The 20,355-nt window shown below is 43.8% G+C and overlaps 1 protein-coding gene across 3 annotated transcripts in view; it reads left to right on the top strand.

Moving 5' to 3' along the window:
• The first annotated feature begins 1,247 nt into the window (after positions 1 to 1,247).
• The window catches only part of GALNT1 (polypeptide N-acetylgalactosaminyltransferase 1), a 136,315-nt gene continuing 117,207 nt past the window's right edge, over positions 1,248 to 20,355 (top strand). The window contains exon 1 of one of the 3 annotated variants that reach the window (XM_082853663.1): positions 1,248 to 1,886. The gene's annotated coding sequence lies outside the window, so the exon portion shown is untranslated. Of the gene's footprint in view, positions 1,887 to 2,269; positions 2,408 to 20,355 lie in introns of those variants that run through there. The other 2 variants (XM_082853662.1, XM_082853666.1) reach the window with 2 other exon arrangements.

Below are 20,355 nucleotides of genomic sequence, written 5' to 3'. Positions count from 1 at the left end.
CCATGCCCCTTACAAATGCCTAAAATGTACTGCTCTTATCACCAGATCCAAAGCAAGGCACCCTCCTGACTGCTTATGATCCACATTTACCACACCCAGGACTGCCCTCACCATGCTGACATATGCCTACTGCCTGACCTAACCCATGATCACCACCCATCTGGCTATTTTCACTTGGTTTAATGTTTTTGAGGTTCCTCTATGTTGTATCTTCCACATATCTTCTATGAATCTTTCATTGTTTTATTGCTGAATAGCATTCACTGTATGGACATACCACATTTTGTTTATCCATTCACCAGTTGCTGGACATCTGGATTGTTTCTACTTTTCAAGTATTATGAATAATTCTCCTATGAATATTTATATACAACTTGCTATATGAACATGTTTTCAGTTTTGGGAGTGGAATCATTGGGTCATATGGTACTCTTACGTATAACTTTTTAAGTACCTTTTTAAAAAACTTCCAAAGTGGCTGTACCATTTCACATATCCATCAGAAATGTAGGTTAGGGTTCTAATCTCTCTAATCTCCTCAGCAACACTTGCTATCATCAGTCGTTTTTATTACAGCCATTGTAGTGGGTGCGAAGAGCTTTCTCATTGTGGTTCTGATTTTCATTTCCCTAGTCGCTAATGATGTTGAACATCTTTTCATGCTACTGTTGACCATGTAAATATTTTCTTTGGTAAAATGCCTATTTCATTCTTTTATCCATTTAAAATTCAATTATTAGTCTTATTAAGTTATAAGAGTTCTTTATATATTCTGAATACAAGTCCTTTATCAGATATACGATTTGCAAACCTTTTTTTCCCCAAGAAACAAAAAAATCTTTTTTTTTTTCCTTAACACGGTTATTTTTTAAAAAGATAAAAACTTCAAAGTGAAGTTCCCTTGTGGTACATTAACAGGCCAATCATGATTCACTTTGTTTCAAAATATTATGTAAGTACTTTTAAAAAGCAACTTTTAACTTTTATTTTAGAATACTTGTAAAATGTAGATAAGCACAAAATAGGATAGTAAAATTCCACAGATAATCTTCAGTAACATTATTTACTTCCAGCCTTTTGGTTCTTTCTGCGAACATACCTTTATTTAAAATATAAAAATGGGACCATTTAAATATTATAAACATTAGTTTCATCGCTGGCAAGCAAGACACAAAAACCTCTGAATGATTCAAGTAGAAAATTTATTAAAAGAACAGTTGGTCATGCCTAGTGAGTGACAGAGGACCAGGCTGCGTCTTCTCTTCAGGTTAAGGTACGGCTAGGTACTGGAATTAGTGCCAAGGAAGAGTGTTTCCCAAGGGGGCACAGTGGAAGGGCCCCTCTCAGAACTACAAGGGAGACACTGCCCTAAACAGCCCCCATCCTGCGGGGGCCGGGGTTGTTTTTGTCCCCCAAGGCCTGGCTGCCTCTTCCGGCTTTGCCGGTCGGTGGCCTCCCCTCTCGCCGCCCACCCTGGGTCCTGGACCTCCTGCATCCCTGTCGCCGGACGCAGCGCTCAGCCCGGCCAGACCAAGGGGCCGCTGACCGTCCTCCAGTTCCGAGTCTTCGTCGGCCGCTCGCGGGTCTGGAACAACCTGGCCTCGGCCCCGGGATCGATCCTAAGATCTCGTCGGCGCGGTGAGGGCACCGTCCTTTCCTCCCACCCCGCGACCTGCTCGACGTGAAACGGCCCAAGCTGTACTTCACTTGCGGCGGCAGCCCCTTTGTCCGTGCACAGGTTCAGGTGGAGACCACCCGGGCCGGACCTCACGGCCGAGCCCGTCGCAGACCCAGGCTCCCACCCGGGACAGCACCGGCAGCGCCGCCCGGAGGCCCTTGCTCCGGCGCCCGGGTTCCGCGCCTCCCCGCGGGTGGGACAGGCAGAGGTAGAGGCGCCGAGAAGCCGGAACCTTCACAGCCCCGAGGGAAGCGCCGCGGCCCCGAGGTGGGCTCGCCGCAGGGGCGGGGGCGCCGCATCCGGGTGAGCGCGCGGCGCCCCCGCCTCCCCCGCGCAGCCGCACGGGCCGCCGCCGCCGCCAGCACGCCGCGAGCGGGGAGGACCGCGCCCAAGCGGCCTGCGTGGGTGGCCCTGCGGCCCCGGACCGCCGCGCTGAGGCGGTCCCAAGCGAGCAGCAGCTGCGGCGGCAGCAGCATGCGGGGTGGCCCGGAGTAGCGCGCCGAGCCCGCGAGGCCCCGCGCAGAGGAGGGGGCAGGCGCGGCGGAGGCGGGGCCCGCGTCGGGCCCGCCCGCCCGCCGGGGGAGCCGCCGGCAGTGGTCGAGGAGGCGGCGCGGCGGACGGCGGCCCGAGAGTAGCGCCCGCGCTGCGGCCCGCGGGACCGCGCCGCGACCGCCCGGGCCGGCCCCGAGGAGCGCCCGCCGCCGCCGCCGCCGCCGCGTGCGGACCGAGGTGAGTGTCCGCCCGCGCCCGGGCCGTCCCGGAGCCGCGGCCGCTGACGCGGAGCCGGGGGAGGAGGAGGAGGAGGAGGCCCGGCCGCGTCCGCGTCTCTTGTCCCTTTGTGGCCGGCGCGGCCGGGGCGCGGGCACGCTGGGCGCGGGGTCCGGGTCGGGGACTCGGAGGCTGCTGGACACGCGGCGTCTCTGGTTGGCCGCTGCGGCGAGAAGCGAGTTTCCGTCCTAGTTTGACATTGAGTTAGAACCGTTTTTCTTTAGAAGACGGAAGTTTGTTTTATTGACCAAAATACAGCTAAATATGGCTCCTGGGTTCGGTCCGGCGGTGTGGTACTTGGAGCCGCGGTGCCAGGCTGACCCCCGCCTGGCCGGCGCGACGCGGGAGGGGAGGACACGCGGGCGGCCCGGGTTGGGGGAGGACCCGGCCGTGAATTAGCAGACGTCTGTGGTTGGGAAGTAGCGGGCGTTAGGTAATGTAGTACAGCTTCCTGGAAGAATGAATGAATGAAATGTCATTTACTCACCCATAATCAGTGCAATGCCCATTTAAAGATTTGCCAGGAATTGTGATGATTTGCAGTGTCATTGCTTCTTTTACCTGGTCAACCTTGCTAAGTGAAGGCCCCCTCCTCCGAACTTGTGACCTTGGCCTCATTCACAGAGCCGCTAAGCTAACCAGACGGGCTTGGCATTTTCTGGCAAGTGTGGGCAATGGTCAGAGTAGTCTTTGTGATTGTGAACTGTTTCTGGAGGGCAGAGATCATACCTTGTGCTTAATATCAACACACTGATCTATAATAATTCTTGTCAAGAACTCTGAGAGGGTGGGGTGGGATGGGTGGGTATTTTGTCCTCATTTCACAAATGAAGTTGAGGCCCTAAGAAGTTGTAACTTTACAGGGCGCAAGCTAAGCAGCAGAGTTGGGATTCACACCTAGGTCTTATTAATCCAGTGCTTTTTACATTACATCTGTGTCTGGACTTGGGTTGTCCATTGTGGTAGCCACTAACCACATGTGGCTATTTAAATTAATTAAAATTAAAGTTTTGAAAATTCACTAGCCACATTACAAGTGTTCAGTAGCCAAATGAGACCGGTGGTTACTATTGAACAGCACTTGTCTAGACCATACATCCATTGGCTTATTCAGTAAATATTTGTTGAGTGCCATATGTCTATGAGGCATAGTTTTAAGTCCTGGGTATAGCATGGTGAATAGGAGAGACAAAATGTCTCTTGGCTTCATGGAGCTTGCATTCTATGTGATAGTTTAAGGGATGTTTCCTTGGTACCTTCAGTGCTTTGCTAATGCAAAGTGGTTCGTGAATCAGCAGCAGCATCTCTGTCACCTGGGAGTTTGGAAGAAATGCAGAATCTCAGGTCCCAAGCCACATCAACTGAATGAATATCTGTTAAAGTGATTCAACAGGTCACAGGTGATAGATCTCAGATCTCAAGTGATTTGTTTTCATACTGAAGGCCTTATTCAGAACACCAGTGATAACTGGGTTTAACAAATGTCCTGATGGATTGTTTGGTAGGGCTCTTAAGCCAACTTTGAATGCCTTGGGAACACTCATCATTTACACAAATACTTGTTAAATGCCTGGCTTCTGTAGTAGAGTGTCAGCTTTATGAGAGCAGAGATTGTGTCTTCCTTTTCCAGCCATGTATCTTCAAAGACTGCACAGTGCCTGGTAAGCAGTAGGCACTCAATAAATGCTTCTTGAGTATATTAATGAGCCTGTTCAGAAGTCAAAAGTAGTTAATCCCAAGCAATTCAGGCAAGGTAATATTCAGGGCAGTGGGTAAGAGCATAGGACCAGAATCAAAATGAAGGTGGTAGGTCTGTGTGTAGCTTTTCAGCTCTAAGCCCCAGCTACCCTGGCCTGAGTTTCATTTCCTGGTTCCCTTGCATGCCCTATCTCTTTCTCTTTTTAATAATATAAAATAATATTTATACATTTGAATCTTAATCATATCTTAGTGCCACATACATATGTATATGTGTATGTATATTATTTTTAAAAAACTAAATTCCAGACTTTATTAGGATTTCACCTATTTTCCCATTAATATCCTCTTTCTGTTCCAGAATCCTGTCCAGGGTACCACATTGCACCACATTGCATTTAGTCATCATGTCTCCTTAGTCTTTGGTCTGTGGCAGTTTCTCTGTTTTCCTTGTTTTGTGTAACTTTGGTAGCCTTGAGGAGTACTGTCCTGGCTGTCTTCAGTGGGCAGCTTTCCATAGACCAGATAAGATCATCTAATACTGGGAAAAGGCTTTCATATTCAGGAAAGTAAGGCCCTGACAGGAATAGCTATTTCTGCTGGTATTTGTCTGTTTATGTAATATATACATCTATTATGCTTCTGTAACAACTTACAACTGTAGTACTTTGTTTTCAGTAACAGATTCTTGGGATACAGTTCTTAATTGGTTGAGATTCAGAAGAGGGTTACAACATTGCAAATGTGAACCAGTATTTTAAAATATACTGAGTTTTTATTTTATTATGGGTTAAGAGCTGGACTGAGGTGGAGGGGCTAGGAAAAAGGAGAGATTAGCTAAAAGAGGCAGTGGGTCAGAGAGGGACCATGGTGCATGGAGTGACAGATACTGCAGGAAAGAAGACTGGGGCAACTGCATAGAAGGGAACTAGAAGTGAATACTTGCTGTTCGTTCATTGACTCAGTTAATATTTATTGGGCGCTTATTGTGTGCCAGTCCAGTGGTAGATACTCAAGATAACTGGGGTTGGACAGCATTAGATAAACATGCAGGTAAGTACATAATAATTAAACTTGTGATGAGTGCTAGAAAGAAGAGGTAAAGGGTGTTGGAGAGACTGTGTTTGTGTGGTGGTGGGGAGCTGCTTGCTTTTGGTTGGCTGGGTTGGTAAGGAAGTCTTCTCTCATTTGCATTCCTCGCTCCAGCTTTTGGGGACCTTCCATTGTTACCCCCACACTGCTTATTCCATCTTTTTGTTATTTCACAACACACACGCCCCTTTCTTCATAGGCACTGTGTTTATCTTTAGCTCCGAGTCTTTACATAAGATTTCTTCTTCCCAAGACATCCCCATCTCCGCTTCCACTTGTGGAAGTGCTACCTCTTGTTCAAGGATTTGCTCAAATCTCATCTCCTTTATGAAGTCTTTCACTGTTGATTTATGCCTGTGTTTGTCACTCTACTTGAGTTTATGGTGTTTGAGGGTACGGATAATATTTTACGTTTATATCTATGTGTCCACAGTCCACCACAAAGCCAAAATTAATAAAGAGTTGTTAAGAAGGTAGATCTATTCTGAAGTGTTAACATTTGGGTGATGAATCTTAGAGTAGAGAGTGAAGGTCCAGTTTTGGGCTTTTTTTTGTGTGTGTGTGTGATGAAAGAAAGTGCAGCATTTATTTCAGGGCACCAAGCAAGGAGTTAGGGACAGCTAGTGCTCAAAAAGCCCAAACTCTGGGCTTTTTTAAATTAAACTTTTTTTGGCGGCATAATTGTAGATCCACATGGAGTTACAAGAAATAATTCTGAAAGATCCCATGTACCCTTTACCCAGTTGCTCCCAGTGGTATCATGTAAAACTGTAGTGCAATATCAGACCCATGAGAGTGTCATTGATATAGTCAAGACACAGAACATTTCCATCAGCACAGGGTTTCTGCATGTTCTATTATAGCCATACCCTCTTCCCTTCCAGTTCCATACACTCCTTAAGTCCTGACAATCAGGATGTGATTGTTCTCCATTTCTATAATTTTGTCCTTTCAAGAATGTTTTATACATGGAGTCATATAGTAAGTACCTTTTGGAATTGGCTTTTGCCCCCCATGCCCCGCCCCGCCCAGCATAATTCTCTGGAGACTTATCGAGGTATTGGGTGTATCAATAGTTGCTTCCTTTTTATTGCTGAGTAGTATTTCATAGTATGGATGTACTTTTATGGTTCTTTTAACCATTTACCTTTTGAAGGACATTTGTTGTTTCCAGTTTTGGCTATTATAGCACCATTGGTTAAAAAGGCAACATTGTTTCCTCCATTGAATTGCTTTTATGTATGTAAAAAAAAATCGGTTGGGTATACTTATATGCGTTTATTTCTGGGTTCTCTGTTCTGTTCCATTGATCTATGTGTCTGTCCTTCCACCAGTATTGTACAGTCTTGGTTACTGTGCAATATAATAAGTCTTAAGTAGGTGTAGAATGATTCCTCCCACTTCATTCTTTTTCAGAATTGTATTAGCTGTTCTTTCCTTTGCTTCTCCATATAAATTGTAGAATAATCTTGTTTATATTTATAAAAAGTCCTACTGGAATTTTGATAGGAATTGCATTAGACCTATATATCAATTTGGGGAGAATTGTTGTCTTACTATGTTGTTTCTTCCAATCTATGAACATGGTATGTCTCTCCATTTATTTAAATCTTCTTTGATTTCTTTCATTAGCATTGTGTAGTTTTATCATACAAGTCTATGTTTTGTTAGATTTTGTTGGATTTTTGTTAGATTTACATGTAAGTATTTGTATTTTGAACAATTGAAAATGGTATTGTATTTTACAGGCAGCTTATGCAGCTCAGTATCAAAAAAACAAACAACCCAATCCAAAAATGGGCAGAAGACCTAAATAGACATTTCTCCAAAGAAGATATACGGATTGCCAACAAACACATGAAAGGATGCTCAACACCACTAATCATTAGAGAAATGCAAATCAAAACTACAATGAGGTATCACCTCACATTGGTCAGAATGGCCATCATCATAAAAATCTACAAACAAATGCTGGAGTGGGTGTGGAGAAAAGGGAACCCTCTTGCACTGTTGGTGGGAATGTAAATTGAGACAGCCACCATGGAGAACAGTATGGAGGTTCCTTAAAAAACTAAAAATAGAACTCCCATATGACCCAGCAATCCCACTACTGTCATATACCCTGAGAAAACCATAATTCAAAAGGAGTCATGAACCACAATGTTCACTGCAGTACTATTTACAATAACCAGGACATGGAAGCAACCTAAGTGTCCATCGACAGATGAATAGATAAAGAAGATGTGGCACATATATACAATGGAATATTACTCAGCCGTAAAAAGAAACGAAATTGAGTTATTTGTAGTGAGGTGGATGGACCTAGAGTCTGTCATACAGAGTGAAGTAAGTCAGAAAAAGAAAAACAAATACCATATGCTAACACATATATATGGAATCTAAAAAAAAAAATGGTTCTGAAGAACCTAGGGGCAGGACAGGAATAAAGATGCAGACGTAGAGAATGGACTTGAGGACACGGAGAGGGGGAAGGAAGCTGGGATGAAGTGAGAGAGTGGCATTGACATATATACACTACCAAATGTAAAACAGATAGCTAGTGGGAAGCAGCCGCATAGCACAGGGAGATCAGCTCGGTGCTTGTGACCACCTAGAGGGGTGGATTAGGGAGGGTGGGAGGGGGACACAAGACGGAGGGGATATGGAGATATATGTACATGTATACCTGATTCACTTTGTTATAAAGCAGAAACTAACAACATTGTAAAGCAATTATACTCCAATAAAGATGTTAAAAATGGTATTGTATTTTAAATTTTGGTGTCCATGTGTTTATTGCTAGTAGAAGTATTAACTTTCTTATGTTGATCTTGTATCCTGCAGTCTTGTGGAACCCATTTTTTAGTTCTAGGAGTTTTTCTGTAGATTCCTTCAGACTTTCTAAGTAGACAACTATGTCTTGTCTACATAGGGGCAGTTTTATTTCTTCCTTTTCAATCTGCATGCTGTTTACTTCCTCTTCTTGCTTTATTGCACTGGCGAAAACTTCTAGTACTATGTTTAATAAGAATAATAAGAGAGGGCGTTTTTGCCTTGTTTCTGATCTTAGGGAGAAAGCATTCAGTCTTTCACTATGTTTTGGGTCAGTCTCTGCCAATCCATAGTGATGCTATTGGCTAGAAATGACTGGTACTCACCTGGGCCTGTGGTGAGCCCCCGCACAGACATTTCCCCTTCTGGAGGAGCCAGTTTTGTCTGGACTGGCCCTTGTGCTCTTACAGTGATTGTAAGACACACCTCTGCAACAACCATAAGGGAAGTTTGAAAAGAAAAGGTTTATTACTTACAGGTCCTGGAGGAGGGTACATGGCATGCCTGAGGCCACACAACGAGGTTGTGGGTAAAGAGTGCAGACCTGGTTTCTGCTTTTTTGTGGGGTTGATGGTGAGGGGCCTAGGGTTTTGTAGATTCTCTCTTTATTGGTGAATGTAAGACATAAGAGCAGGAATTAGGTCACAGGAAGGGAAAAGCAAGCTGTCAAATGGTCAGTTATCTAATGACTAGAGCTTTCTTAAAGAAAAAAAAGTAACTTTATGGGTGGGGCGGCATGGCTCTTTATCTAGCTGTGTAGCTGGCAATGTGTTTATTCAAGATGGATGTCTTTGAACTGGATGCCTGGGAAATCAAAAGCTTAATGTCAGGCATTTACATTGTACAATCAAAAAAGCTAGTTGTCAGGTACTTATACTACACACTATTAAATATAGTGTTAACTGTACAGTTTTTCTAGATGCTCTTCATCAAGTTGAGGACATTCCCTTCTGTTTCTGTCTCTGAAAGTTTTTGGCATGAATGGGTGTTGAATTTCATTAAGTGCTTTTTGCGCTTTGATCTTTATATGTTCATGTAATTTTTTTCTTTAGCCTATTGATGTGATGGATTATTTTGATTGATTTTTAATTGAGCCAGCCTTGCATTCCTGGAATAAACCCCACTTGGTCATGGTGTATTATCCCTTTTTTTTTTTTTTTTTGGCGGTACCTGGGCCTCTCACTGCTCTGGCCTCTCCAGTTACGGAACATAGGCTCCGGACGCGCAGGCCCAGTGGCTATGGCTCACGGGCCCAGCCGCTCTGCGGCGTGTGGGATCTTTCCGGACCGGGGCACGAACCCGTGTCCCCTGCATCGGCAGGTGGACTCTCAACCACTGCGCCACCAGGGAAGCCCCATATTATCCCTTTTATATTTTGCTGAGTTCAGTTTACTAACATTTTGTTGAGGACTTTTTGCATTTACATTCACGGGGGCATTTAGCAGTATAAATTTTCCTCTAAGCACTGTTTTAGCTGTGTCCCACAAATTCTGTTTTATTTTTATTTTCACTCAGTTCAGTATGTTTTTATTTCCCTGAGACTTTGACCCATGGATTATTTAGAAGTGTGTTGTCTGGTTTCCAGGTGTTTGGAGATTTTCCTGTTATCTTTCTGGTTTTGGTTTTTACTTCGATTCTATCGTGGTTGGAGAATACAGTCTGTATGTTTCAGTTCTTTTAAATGTGTTTAGGCTTGTTTTATGGCTTAAAATATAGTCTGTCTTGGTATATGTTCTGTGGACACTTGGTTAGAATGTGTTTTCTGCTGTTGAGAGGAGTGTTTTATAAATTTCATATATGTTGTTTAGATTCTGTTGGTTGATAGTGTTGTTGAGTTCTTCTATACCCTTGCTGGTTTTCTACCTAGGTATTCTATCAACTCTTGAGAGAGGGATGTTGAAGTCTCAACTATATTTGTGGATTTGTCTGTTTCTCCTTTTAGGTTATATCAGTTTTTAGCTTTACATATTTTTCAGCTCTCTGCTGCATACACATTTAGGGTTGCTGTGTTTTCGTGGTGGGTTGACACTTTCTGTCACTACATAATGTCCTTCTCTGTCTCTAGTAATTCTCTTTGCTCTGAATTCTACTCTTATCTGATATTAACATAGTTGCTACTTTTCTTTTTCCTTTGATTGCTTTCCTTTAATTGTTTGGATGTCATATCCTTTTCCATTCTTTTAATTCCAATCTGCCTAAACTGTTATGTTTGAATTAAGTGTCTTGTAGACAGCATATACTTGGATCATGTTTTTTAGTTGATTCTAGCAATCTTTGTCTTTTTCATTGATGCATTTAGACCATTTACAATGAATGTTATTATTGATCTGTTAGAGCTTAAGTCTGCCATTTAATTTTTTGTTTATTCCCTCTGTTTTTTGTTTCTCTGGGTATTCCCCCACTGCTCCTCCTCCCAGCTTCCTGTGGGTTACTTGAGCATTTTTTTTTACAATTCCATTTTAATTTATACTGTTTTTGAGTGTATTTCTTTGTATAGTTTTTTTTGTTTTGTTTTTGTTTTTTTGTTTCTTGCAGTACGCGGGCCTCTCACTGTTGTGTCCTCTCCCGTTGCGGAGCACAGGCTCCGGACGCGCAGGCTCAGCGGCCATGGCTCACGGGCCCAGCCGCTCCGCGGCATGTGGGATCTTCCCGGACCGGGGCACGAACCTGTGTCCCCTGCATCAGCAGGCGGACTCTCAACTGCTGTGCCACCAGGGAAGCCCTGTATAGTTTTTTTAAATTAAAAATATTTTTACTGGTTGATTTAGGTATTACATTATATATACCTGGCTAATCATTGTCTAGTGGTGTCATCATTTTTCCTGTTCAGATGAAGCGCAGAAACCTTACTTCCCTATACATCCCTTTACCTGCCCACATTTTTTTTTTTCTTTGTGGTACGCGGGCCTCTCACTGTCATGGCCTCTCCCGTTGCGGAGCACAGGCTCCGGACGCGCAGGCTCAGCGGCCATGGCTCATGGGCCCAGCCGCTCCGCGGCATGTGGGATCTTCCCGGACCGGGGCACGAACCCGTGTCCCCTGCATCGGCAGGTGGACTCTCAACCAGTGCGCCACCAGGGAAGCCCTACCTGACCACATTTTAATACAATTGTATTTATTTCTTTTAAAAACATTTACAAGTGCGCTAGACACTGTGTTATAGTTTTGCTTTCACAAACATAAACTAGTAAACTCAAGGGGAGAAGGAAAGCCTATTTATCTGTATTTTTGCTTACTGTGTTTTCTCTTGATGTGTCAGCATTTCTTCTCTTATCATTTCTTTTTTGTTTTTTAGAACTTCCTTTAGCCATTCTTAAGGGTATGTCTGCTGGCCACAGATTTTCTTTGTTTTCCTTCATTTGGGGATGACTTGATTTGCTCTTCATTCCTGAAGCATATTTTCTTTGGGTATAGGATTCTGTGTTGATCTTTTCTTTCAGCACTTGAAAAATGTTGTACCACTCACCTCTGGCCTCCCTGGTTTCTGATGAGAAATCCACTGTCTGAATAGTTTTTCCTCTGTAGTTAAGGTGTCTTTTATCTATCACTGTCCTCAGGATTTTTTTTTTATTTTTAGTTTTTAGAAATTTAATTGTGATAAATGTTGGTTTGGATTTCTTTGGGTTTATCCTGTTTGCATTCACTCAGCTTCCTGAACCTGTAGGTTTGTGTCTCTTTCCAAATTTGGGAAGTTTTCACCATTATTTCCTGAGTGCAAGTGCTTTTTCAGCAAACTCTCTTTCTTTCTTTTCAAGACTCTGATGACTTGAATGTTAGATCTTTTGTTATGGTCCCACAGGTTCCTAAGGTTGTCAATTCTTCTTTAGTTTATTTCTTTATGTTGTTCAGTTTGAGTAATTTCTGTTTTTGTATCTTCGAGTTTCTTTGTCCCTTCCATTCTGCTGTTGAGTTCATCAACTTAGCTTTTTATTTCAGTATTTTTCAGCTCTAAAATTTCCATTTTGTTCTTATTTGTATCTTCTGTTTCTTTGTTGAGGTTATTTATTTGTTTCATTTATTTATTTTGACATTTCTTGTTGAAGCATTTCTGTCACAGCTGCATTATAATCATTCTCAGATAATTCTGACATCTCTGTCATTTTGGTGTTGGTATCAGTGTCTTTTTCATTTAGTTTGAGGTCATCCTGGCTTTTGGTATGGTGAGTGTCTTTTTTTTTTTATTAAAACCTGGAAAATTTCATATTCTGTGAAATTCTGGATCTTATTTAAGCCTTTGTTTTAGCTGGCTTTTTTTTGACACCACTCCAGCAGGGGTAGGGGTGGCATGTGGTGCTACCTTGTTATTGCTAGGAGGAATTAGAAGTACAGCCTCCCCACTTGGCCTCCCTTGACCCAAGAAGTAAAGTGTTTTGTTACTGTCAGATGGGGTTAGAGGTCCAGGATTCTCAGGGGACATGATATGGAAGGGTGCCTTGTTACCAGCTGACATGGATGAAAGCCTGGGCTCCCTACTTGGCCTCCTTAGCACCAGTCTAGTGTGGATGGGGTTGGGGTGCCTTGTTACAGCCTGGTGAGTATATGGAAATTTAAGCCACCTACCTGACCTTTGCTGGCCTGGGTGGGCCACAGTTTTTTCTGTGGTTTTTGTCTGGAGTAGTCATTTTTTTCCCTTAGCATTTTCTGTCTTGCTAAGATGTCCCTTTTTTGGTCCTTTGGCTAGAGAGAGCAGGCTTTTGTTGGGCTTTTTTTGGTCTGTGCCTGTTGGCATTTCCAGTTGGCCAGCTTCTTCACTTCCAAGTTTGGGATATATGAGGCAAAAATAAAACCCAGGGTAGTCACCATTGTGTTGTTCCTCAGGGCCTGAGGTCTTGCCAGTCTGCCTTCTTCTCTCCACATTTAAGAGTCTTCTTATGTTTGTTTCATATGCACTCTCCAGAATTTTTAGTTGTAGTTAGTGGGAGGAATAAGGAAAAGTACATCTACTCCATCTTCCTGGAAGCAAATGTCCTGACGGACCAGTTTTTAACATTTTCCCTTTGTCACAGACTGATTCTTTTCTAACATATGTAAAGTATGAATTATAAGAAAAATGAAATTAAAAGCCTACAATGTATAACTTACAATTTTTTATTGTTAGATTCAGTAGATGTAAAAGTTCTGTAACATTGCCGTCAAAGTTTCTAAGTGCTTACTGTCAGTCTCTGTACTTACTCTTCATGGAGTAGGTGGGTGCAAGCAGTTTGCTGTCTAAGGACCACACTTTGACTAGCACTGCCTAGGGTATGACTACTTGATTCTTTTTGAAACTGGAAGTCAGTGATCAGCCATTCAGTTTAGTTTCTCCTCTGCTATTTTCCTTGTATTTTTGTAGGGATGTCTTCAATGTGAAACTCTTTTAATTCTTAAGGAGAAGGAATGTTTTAGGGCAGCTGTTTCATTAGCGATCAGTTCAGAGTGCACCTCTGATTTTATGTGACTTATTTCTCCTTTAATTTTTAGAGTTCTTATAAAATGTTATAAGTTATAGAATAAATTCCTACAAGTGTTTAAAGAATCCTTTACAATCATTGTAATTATAACTTCTAATGTTACATAGAGAACATATGGTGGTTTTTGGTTCTGTAAAGATGTGTAAATGTAGGTTTCTGGCATGTAATCTTTTGGTTGGTGACCTTAGCTGTGGGATAAACACTAAAGACACTAGATAAACCGTTTTGGGGAGACTTGAGGTGAATTGAAGGTAGTTCTTCAGTTTAGATGTCATGGTTTTTGCTAGATCTTTGTGTCCTTGGTAGTTACGACTTCCTTCTTGTTAAAAAAAATTTTTTTTTTTAAGTATCAGTTCAGTTATAAAAAGGAGTAGAATTTGCATTTGTTGGTAAAGCCACATGCTAAGTTATTGGATTGGTCTTTGGAAATTGCACATTGCAGTTTATATTTATTGTTTCTCTTAAGGTTAAAGAGTGAGTGAAATTTTCTGTGAATGTTATAATTCTCATTTTTCCATCTCTAGGGATTTGTGAGTTATCAATAAACACTTTTCTAGTATTTACCAGTCCCTGTGTGTGGCAGGGGCTGTAGAGGGTAAGTGAGGCCAGACTGCTTCAGAGAGAGGTCCGTATTCTGCTCATAGTCAAGCCGCAGAATTAGTTTTAATTATTTTAAGTGTTTTCATGCAGAGAGAACACTACCTGATGAAATAGGACTGTTGTAGGGAGAGCAGCCATGAGAGTTTCAACTTCTACCCAGTAATAGGGGCATAAGAGAACTAAAACAGTTTTGCCACTCGGCATGGAGAATGGTGGTAAGATGGTCTCTGATCTGAAACTTGGGAGAGGAGTGAGAAAGTAGAGGGAAGAAGAGGATGGTTAATTGTAGACTAGGAGTCTCTGAATAGGGCTGGAAATCCTATGATGAGCAGCCTCTGGGGCATTTCAGTGCATGAGCTATAAGGACACTCCTGGAGAGAAAGGAGCTTTGTGGTAGAAGCTTTCGACTGGAGATGTCCTTGAGTTAGAGGAAGGGGTGTAATACTGGCAGCTTATCAGCCAGTGTTTATCAGCTGGTGTAGTGGGCTCTTACCTCAGAAGGGGAAGTTTGAGGAGTATTAGAGAAACAAGGAGTTGGTTCAGATAGACTGGGATGTAAGCTATTGACAGTTGGAGATGGTGCTGCGAAACACAAATAAGACACAATATGTGTAGCACTGATCAGTGCCAGGCACTATTCCAAGTGTTTTACGTATACTAGTTCATTTAATCGTTATAACAGTCCTTGGAGGTAACTACTTTTATCATTATCCCCATTGTTTAGAGGAAAGATGGAGGAACTGTAGCCCAGGGAAGTTAAGTGGCGAAGCTGGGATGTGCACCTTCCCTGTGTCTGTGCATTTAACGTGGCAGTCTGGCTCCAGAGTTTATGGTCTTAACCACTAAGCTAGATTGCCTGGTTAGAATAGTGTGGACAAGATTAATAGGGTCTTTGAATACCAAGCAGAAGCATATGGACATTATTTGGAGGACAGTAGGGAGACATTGAAGGATTTTGATGGGACTCTTGATTGACATCAGAATTGAACTTTAAAATACATGTAGATGGATGATTTTTATTTTAAGACTAGAGGTAGGACTTGAGACTAATGCACCAGTCTAGTTGACCATGTATACAGGAACATATAGCTGCATTTTTAGAGATGGAATCAGATGTTCTTGTCAGTGGATGAAGGAAAGAGAGAAGTCAGTCACTGGACCTCTAGGAGAATATCACCATTAACAGAAATGGAAAAAAACAGGAGAGTTTGTTTGAGGATAGTTACTGAGTGTGTCTTGAGACATGTCCAGTTGCAGGTGCCAGAGAGGGACTCCAGGTGGAGCTGTCCTGTGGCCATCGTAATTGTGGAACTTGATCTTGGCAGGAGAGGTCAGTTCTGGAGGTACAGATGAGCATGAGCAGCATGGAGTTGGTGAAAATAGGGAGTGGTGGAGAGGGCCAGGAAATGAATTCAAGGGGATGCTTACATTTCGGACTTCAGAGAAGGAAAGAGTCTTTTTTTTTTTTTTTGCGGTATGGGGCCTCTCACTGTTGTGACCTCTCCCGTTGCGGAGCACAGGCTCCGGACGCGCAGGCTCAGCGGCCATGGCTCACGGGCCTAGCTGCTCCGCGGTATGTGGGATCTTCCCGGACTGGGGCACGAACCCACATCCCCTGCATCGGTAGGCGGACTCCCAACCTCTGCGACACCAGGGAAGCCCGGAAAGAGTCTTTTACATCGTCATTGAGCAAATATTTATTGAGTGTCTGCTGTGGGCCAGGCTATGTGAATACACAGTGAACAAAACAGACATGGTTCCTGTGCTTGTTGATCATACAAACTTATGGGGTAGACAAAAATAGAGACAAGTGAATAATGGGAGTTTTCACAACAAACAAACAAAATAAATAAAGGGGAAATGATGTTTCAGCTGAGACCCAGAGGTCAACAAAGATTTTAGTACAGAGAGTGGGGCAAGAAGATTCCAGGTAAAAAGAATGGTATGTGCAGAGGCCATGTAGCAGAAGAGGACTCACTCTTTTTAAGGAACTGAAAGATCACTGTGGCTGAAGGGCCACTGGTGCAGTGGAAAGTGAGGTGAGACGCAGGGAGAGAAATTGGCAGGGATGATGGGACGGGTGATGCAGGACCTTAATCCCAGTGCTGTTGGAAGGCTCTGAGCAGGAGAGAGCCCTGTCTCAAATTTTAGGCAGATCACCCTGCTGCAGTGTGGAGAATGGATTCATGCAGGAGGTAGGATGGGTGGAAGAGAAGCGTGGAAACCAGTGAGGAGACTTGCAGGAGGCCTGGACTACAGTAGCGGCAGTGGGTGTGTGTGAGGCTGAAGACGGCTCTAGTGTCTCTCTCAGCAGGCTGCTCGGGCCCTACCTGGCCTTCCCCTCAGTGGTGCTTTTTCCTCTATCACATCATGTATCGTGGTGATGCTCAGTTTATCCATCTGTGTTCCTTCTTGGCTGTGACTTCCTTAGGCAAAAGTAGGGACCTTCACTTACTGGTCTCTTAAGCACAGGTGCTTTCCAGCTGAGAAGTGAGCGGTAATGTTGAATAATAAATCAGCATGTGTACCTTTCGAGGTGCAAGACTGTGGTCAGGTTTAGACTGAGTCTTTCCTGTTTTTTTTTCCTTGAGAGAAACTCCAAGACCTGGGCTGGCTGGTGGCAGTGTTACAGGGGAGAGAGCGTGCTGACTGTGGGGCCTGTGTGGCCTTCAGAGGTGTTTTCAGGTGCCTGGCCATTGGAAGGTCGGGAGGAGAATTAGAAGAGAACAGAGTCAGGAAAGCCTTGAATTTGGGGGAGGAGGCCTTGTGAGGAATGACGGGCACTCCTGTGCAGTGCTGCTGGGCAGGCCGGAGTGTGGAGAGACTTGCTCTGCTCCCTGCAGTTCCAGCTGCGAGGTGACGGCAGAAATCCTATTACAAGGTGATCAGTGGTGACGGCAGGTGGAGCCAGTTCCCTGAGGAGCTGGAGAGGAGGAGGAGGGCGGGGCTTGATCGGGGCAGTGGAGGAGGTGACTTCTAGGACAGGAGGAGCGAGCCGTTGCCTGCAAGCAGTGGGAGTGGCCTGTGAGAGCAGGGGCCCCGCGCGGGGCTGACGGGACAAGGAAGGAGGGCTGTGGTCGGAGGGGACAAATGCCCCCGCAGGAGGGGGCGGCCAGCCATCTGCTCCGAGGACTTTGCTCTTGGCGTGTGCTCCCTCCCTGGGGGCAGAGGGTTCTGTTTTCCTAGAGAAACCAGGAATCCTGATTTTGTTTTGAGTGCAAAGTCCTGATGTTTAAATGTTGGCAGTTCATTTTTAAGAATCTGGTTTTGTGGGGAAAGGAGAGACAAAACCCTCATCTCTGACAGTTATCTCAGGAGAAAGGGCTGGTGAGTGTGAGAGACAGGAGGAAAGCATATGTGGAACAAGGCTTCCGAGGCTGTGGGAAGGAATGCGACTAAGTGTGCAAGTGGAGGGCACCGTCCTTGGGGAGGGGGAAGGGCTCTGAGAGAGCAGAGGGCGCATGAGGTGCGAGTGAAGTGGAAGGAGCGCGGGTCTGAGGAGGAGAGACTTCGTGGAGCTGGGGCCAGGGCCGCGTGGCGTGGCCACGAGGGTGTGCACATGTGGCTGGCTGGGCTGTGAGGTGGCTTTCCGGTAGACCCAGCCAGCCTGGCGTCCGGACTTTCTCTGTGATGTTAATATCCTGGAAGTCAAAGCAGAACAAAACAGTGGGGCTTGCCTAGGGTTAGGACTGAAAGGCCGAAAGGTCCAGTGGGTGAGGGAATTTTTGTGTGTCAGGAGGGTGAAATAACAAAGGTTGTGTGACTTCTTGGTTGGTAGCTGAGCACGTGGAAGGTGGGGTAGGGCTCAGGGGCAAATGGAGAAGGGCAGGTTTGGTGGGGTGAGGATTGTGTGCGCCAGATGGTGGGGAGACCGTGGCCAGGTGTGGTCTGTGTCTGGGTTTGGTGTGGGCCGAGGTATCCGTGTAAGGTGTGGACGGGCAGGTTGGTATTGGGCCCTGAGACAGAAGACAGAGCACCAGGATCCGGGCCGCTGAGGACGACAGTGTTAGAAGTCAGCTTGAGTGTTGCAGCCGATGGAGGATGGAGGGAATTGGAAGTGAGGAAGAAGGCGGTCAATCCAGTGCTGACATCAACCCATTGGGGAAGGTTGGGTGGTGTCTTGAAGATCAGTCTCAGAATATAAGGTTACATATTTTGGAGGTGGGGCCTAAATGAAGTAGCATATTTTGACTAATCCACAGTTCACACTTAACTATTACAGTACTCTATTTTAATATTATGGTAAATGTAGAATACCCTCATATATAACAAAAATGTAATAAAATAATATGTAAGAAGATTGGGACTGATCCATTTTTTTAGGGCAGACAAAGTGGGGGTCCACCTGCAGTTCACTTTACTCACACCCACAGCGATACTTGATTGCCAGTCCTGACCTGTTCTGTTTTCATTTACTAGCAGCTCCAGTCTTGTGAGAAGTGGCAGTGACTAACCCAGTCATGCCATCACCTGGACCCCTAGAAGTCCTTGCCAGTATCACTTTCTGAGGGGTCAGGGGCTCCACAAGGGTCTTCAGATTTCCCTTAAACTTTCAGCAGTGGAAGACCATAGGCTTTGTTTAGTAACCAGATGTAAGCCTGTGGCAGCAAGCTGCTGCCTGTTTACTCGCCACCTTCCAAACAGAAGTAAAGAAAAATGATATGAATTTAGGGGTGCTTTCTTCTCTCCATATGATGTCCACATGTTTCTGCATAAAAATACTACTGGAAGAGTAAGGAGACTAAGGTCATTTTTTTGCATTATTAAGTAACGGGAATTTTTTTTAAATAGAAGTTGACATTTACATGGTAACATATCCTGACAGTACCAAAAGTTATACAGCGAAAAGTAATTCTTCCACCCCAGTATTATTTTTTAATGTGCAAATGGAAGTCATAGATATTTCTGGGCCAGATGAGAGTTGCCTTAATTTTTTTTTTTTTGTAAATTAGAACATTATGAAGAGATATAATAACTAGGCTAGAGGGGAAAGAAACCACCAGTTAGATGCGATTTTCCGGTAGGCATTTTTAAGAAGTTAAATTTGGGGTACATTTTGAGAAATGGGAAACAGGAGAGCTTTGGGAGAGAACTTAGGAGACTGGGTGTTAGATATAGAAGTTAGGATAGATATGTCAGAGCAGAAGGAAGCACGAAGTCACTTAGCATGGGTTTATCTGAGCCCTGAAATGGAAAAACTTTTCTCCAGAGACTCAAAATGGGAACTAAAAACAGTAGCTAGATTCAGATTGGGCAGGAAGGTGGAAATAAGACAAATCAAAGTAGACAGGGATCTAGTGATGTAGACTAGGATAGTAAAAACAGAATTCCAGGAAAAAATTCTTGAGGACTTTAAACCTGAACCAAGCCAGCTGGATAACTTATACTGTTCTCTCACCTCTGAATAATCTCTGCCCTTACATATTATTGAGGTATAATAGAGTTTCATTATGAACATGAACCTTTTATATGCTAAAGTGTGCTGAACTAGGGAAAAAGCGTTTCCACCAGAGACAGACAGGGAAAGTCTCCCCCTTTATATTTTTGTATAGATTGCAGCAGTGAACCTGAGTAGACATATGTTTTTACAGTCTCTGCAATATTATACAAGGCAGGGAGAGGTAATTCTCCAAAAGGAAATTAGGATGGATGCTAGGCAGCTGAAAAGAATTGTCTCCTTTTCAATATCAAAGATTTTCATGATTCTTAAAGGGAACCCTCCTACACTGTTGGTAAGAATGTAAATTGGTGCAGACACTACGGATCCAGTATGGGGATTCCTCAAAAAGTTAAGAATAGAACTACCATGTGATCCACTATCCCACTTCTGGGTGTTTATCCAAGAATAAAAAACACTAATTCGAAAAGGTGTATGTGCCCCTATGTTCATTGCAGCATTATTTACAATAGCCAAGATATGAAAACAACTTAAGTGCCCATCAACAGATGAGTGGATAAAGATGTGGTATATTGAATACATACACAATGGAATACTACTAAGTCATAAAGAAGATGAAATCTTGCTATTTGCAGTAACATAGATGGACCTTGAGGGTATTATGCTAAGTGAAATAAGTCAGAGGAAGACTAAGTACCATATGATTTCACTCATACGTGGAATCTATAAAAAACAGAAAACCAAAGTAAATGAACAAACCAGACAAAACATATATATGTGGAGAACAGAGTAGTGGTTACCAGAGGGGAAGAGGTGGAGGGAGGGTGAAATGGATAAAG

This window comes from Leucopleurus acutus, assembly GCF_964270905.1.
Source record: "Leucopleurus acutus genome assembly, chromosome: 13".
NCBI classification, from domain to species: Eukaryota; Metazoa; Chordata; class Mammalia; order Artiodactyla; family Delphinidae; genus Leucopleurus; species Leucopleurus acutus.
This window is presented reverse-complemented; position numbering and strand designations above follow the sequence as displayed.